Consider the following 4741-nt stretch of genomic DNA (forward strand, 5'->3'; position numbering starts at 1 on the left):
CAGTGATTAAAATATGACAATGACCCATCAGGGTGCACAAAATGGGTGTGCTTGTGTGTGTGTGTTGGGGGAGGGGGTATTTGAGGGTTTAATACTTACAGTATGATACATTAATAATTTAACACGGGTGGTGACATAAAACATCCATGTATTCTAAACAGTAGTGTTGTGACTTTCAAGACCAGTCAGTCTCCAGTTAAAGACAGTGGTACCTCGACATACGATCGCTTCGACACACGATCTTTTCGACATCCAACGTAAAATTTGATTCGCCATTTGTTTCTACATCCGACATCATGCTGGAAATATAACGATTTATGACACCGCCGCAGTTTCTTTGTTTTCCTGCAAAACGGATGCACGGCGGATTTTCTTGTGAGAGAAATCAACATGGGTTCAAACAATGTTAATGCAGGTGGTGATAAAAGCTGAGGCTTGCCAAGTTACCATACAAATGAAGATGGATATGATAAAAAAAAAATATGAGCGTGGTACGCGCGTTCGTGAACTGGCTCGAAAATATGGCTGTAGAATGTGCACGATCTCGGCGGTCCTCCTCCGACCTCCGTTCGCTAGTCTTTATAAGTTAAGGTGCAGTGTTGGGCACGTTACTGTAAAAAAGTAATTAGTTACATTACTCACTACTTCTTCCAAAAAGTAACTGAGTTAGTAACTGAATTACTCTATAGTAAAAGTAAGTAGTTACCAGGGAAAGTAACTATTTCCGTTACTTCAAAAAGAACTTGTTGTATGTCAAAAATTTGAAATTTTGTGAGCAGTATTCGAGTCAGTGGAATAGAGAAGAACAGACAGGTAGTTAACTTGTTAGGTGCTTCAGCAGATTTGAATTACTTACCACAGATGTCGGCAAAAGCTTTGCCCCGGGACATAAATGCAGGTTCTTTCCTTTAATTTCGACAAACTTGAAATAGTGTCTATATCTCCACCTCTTAAAGGACAATTTTTCTTCTGAATGCTCTGCCATCCCGACCCTGTGCATCTGTTTTGCGTATGTGTGTTTGCCGCACGCGCTGTTCCGGTTTGCTTGTGAAATCAGCGGCTCCGATTGGCTTACCACGACACATGAATCTAACCCTCAGCCAAACACAATCACTTCCATCGCATCTCTTGAGGGGCTGCATTTAGGTAGGCTCGTTTCCCGACAATTCACGTCACCTTCAAACAGCCTGCCGTCCTCTAGATGGAAGCAGAATTCTTGCTGGCTGACAGTGGGAGATGGGAACGAGGCTAGCATCAGGTGTAGCAAACACAGAAACGTTACCAAACTTTGGAAAGCATTGTCTAATTGAATGAACAGGGACAAACAGCTTGGAGTCAGAAGTACGTGCGCTATTCTCGAACCTGAACGCACCCCAAGTCTTGGATGACAAATCAACAGAGCAGAGACACGGCTGGTAGTTTCTTCAATTTATTCAGAGTAAGTAACGCACCGCTTTTGACCGTCAGTAATGGTAACGGCGTTGTAACGGCAGAAAAAGTAATTAGTTAGATTACCCCATTACTGAAAAAACAACGCCGTTACGTAACGGCGTTATTTATAACGGCGTTACTCCCAACACTGTTAAGGTGACATCTATTATTCTGATAGTATCTCCAAAAAATCGCCAGCTTCGTCAGGTTTTTAATCATTCATTCAGAACTTGTTCAACACAACATGCCTACTGTCCGCCGCAGCTGAACAAAGTGAAAGTAAAAAGTCCCTCCACCACTCTGTCAAGTCAGCCACAAGGTGCGTTCAGGTACACCGCGCAAAACACATCTGCCACATTAGAAACGATTCGTTACTCGTTATTCGTTATTACAGGTATTATGATTATTACTATCATTATATTAGTATTCTGATTTTTATTCATAATTTATTTGTCTTGCTCTGGGTAATTGCCATTTGCAATAGTACCAGCTATATTTATTAACGATTTTGTGTAGGTTTTTGGGATGCGGAACGAATAAACGGAATTATAACGTATTCTTCTTATGGGAAAATCCTGCTCGACATACGACCATTTCAACTTACAAAGCAGGTCCTGAAACGAATTAACTTCATATGTAGAGGTACCACTGTACTACATTTTGAAGGTCTTGGTCTTGTGTCAGTTCCGGAGGGGGGGCACTCAGATTTTCTGTCAAGAACAGCACACATTGGCTATTCCTGAACTTCATTAATGTGTTTCTAAGAAAGATCACTTGTTGAAACAGCATATACTTTTAATTATTATGTTACTAACATTCCACCACCCCAAAAAAATGATATTAACAAAGCAAATATTTAGCTATTAATATTATATGTATTTTTAAATTAATTTTTGTGGTCTAAGTCTCATCTTGGTCTCGGCTTGTCTCCGTCTCGACTCCCAAAAATCTTTGTCTGGTCTTATCTTAGTGTGTTCTGGTCTCAGGCAAATCTTAGTCTTAGATAGGAAGGTTGAAAGCTATACAATAGTGCCTACAACGTCTGTACGCCCTGGAAAAAAAATACAATGAGGCTGTTATAATAATATCGTTGGCCTCACTGCATAATTGCCTAAATACTTTTTTGGCTAAATTGTGAAATCTGCCTAACTTTATGCTCCTTTCGATTCTGCATAATCCTGCGTTTCTGCCTATATTCTTGGCCAATTACAACACTTTTTAGAAACCAAATCAATAACAATAAAAAGCCAACTTGTTTTCATACAAATCTTTTTTTCTTGTTTTCCAAAACCAGTGAAAAATGCTTATCTTTATTATATACTGTAGGTCATGGACCATGGGCGAGCTCAGGCCTCCTCCAGCTGACTGGGAAAGAGGACAACTCACCAACCATATGTCAAATATTGACTCATATTCACTCCTATGGACAAGCTATTCAATTTAGCTAACTGAATTAACCCTCAATACCTTATTTTGGAATGTAGGAGGAAGAAACCCAATACAAGCAGAGGGACACACATGAGCGCCTGAGATTCAAACTCAAATCCTGAACACTGTTGGAAAGATGTACTACAGACGGACGGACGGACAGACAGACTTTTGATAAACTTACATCAGCTAACATTAACTGACAAAAATTAATATCGGCTAAGACCAATATCGAAAAAAGTTCAAAGAATGTTATGATTTTTCGAAAATTCGCCATCCAGAAATCCATGATCGCATAATTTTCTTCTGATTACAACGCCTCAAAACACTTAGCATAATACAGGGCGAGGTGTAAAATATTACATTTTACCTGTTGTTTTCATCCCAGTTGCTATATGTTGCAATATAAATATATACAAATTTGATCATGGCCTGGGTGCGATGAGTATGACTGGGGTCTCCATGAGCTGACTTGGGGATTTGGTGGGGAAACTATGTCATATACAGTGTATCACAAAAGTGAGTACACCCCTCGTATTTCTGCAGATATTTAAGTATATCTTTTCATGGGACAACACTGACAAAATGACACTTTGACACAATGAAAAGTAGTCTGTGTGCAGTTTATATAATAGAGTTGATTTATTTCCCCCTCAAAATAACTCAAAATATAGCCGTTAATATTTATATCTTTGGCAACAGAAGTGATTACACCACATGGGAACAACATACATCCCTTGTCTTTTTCCCTCCAAAATGGAGAGAATTCGAACTTAACGTATTGCGTACACATTTAAAAATCAGTGCTCACTTGTACAAATTACGCCGAGACCATACAACTTGACAGGTATGAATTATAGTGGACCGTCACAGTTAGGTAGTAGCACTCTGTAGCACGGGACGCCAAACTATCAGTGGTCACGGCGAAACTATGTGCTTTAGCGAAGTCATCTTCGATGGCTTTGCGTACCATTTCATAAATGTCGGGCAATACGTTGCTGGAGAAATATGTCCGCGAGTGAACAATGTAACGCGGGTCAAGGGTTGCAAATAAATTAATGAAACCCGCCATGTGTTTTCACTGGTGTCATCTCCGGAGTTGTCCTGCTCTGAGAAAGTGATATCTGTGGGTGATGCCGGCTGAGGTGCCGGAGTCATGTTATAAGTGTTGCCATTAGCATAGGGAACAAGCGCTGAGCAATGCTTGCAAATTGTTTTTTTTTTTTTTTTTCAATATTTTCTCTCCCTCCTATTTTCTCTCCCACCACATTGTAGTCCACGGGGAATCCGAAATGTTGCCACACCGCAGATTTGAAAGAACCCAGTGCTTCCTCAAAATTCAGTCTCTCCACTCCTCTGCTCGCCATAGCTTTTTGTTTTCTTTCTTGTTTCACTTTCACTTCGCGCGTAAGCGAGAGAGGGCATTACTCGGCTTCTACTACCCAGGTGCTTGACAGCGATCGGACATTTACTTGCGGCGGGGCGGGAAATTCTCCACAGCTGTGCTTCACGTCGCACACAGAGCTCGACCAATTCATTCCACAAGCGTTCGGAATAAATTAATTGCAAAACCGAAAAGGCGCGGCTCATAAAGGCATATTGAACCATACAGGGCGAACCGTACAGTTTGGCTTTGAATCGCAAACCGTTGCACTCCTAATTACAACCCACCTCTGGAGTCAAGAATTGCTCTCCGCATAATTAGGATTTTTTTCTTTGTTAAATGATTGAATGATGAGAAATATTTGACTCTTGTAGTCTAAATATATTGTTTTTATTTTTAAATGCGAAAGATCAACAGTTACACTTTATTGTTGAAAATCTAACCGGTAGTCAAACATGGCACTTTATTTTGAAAACCTCAACCGGAAGTAGCCGGATG

This window comes from Corythoichthys intestinalis, chromosome 9 (assembly GCF_030265065.1).
Source record: "Corythoichthys intestinalis isolate RoL2023-P3 chromosome 9, ASM3026506v1, whole genome shotgun sequence".
NCBI classification, from domain to species: domain Eukaryota; kingdom Metazoa; phylum Chordata; class Actinopteri; order Syngnathiformes; family Syngnathidae; genus Corythoichthys; species Corythoichthys intestinalis.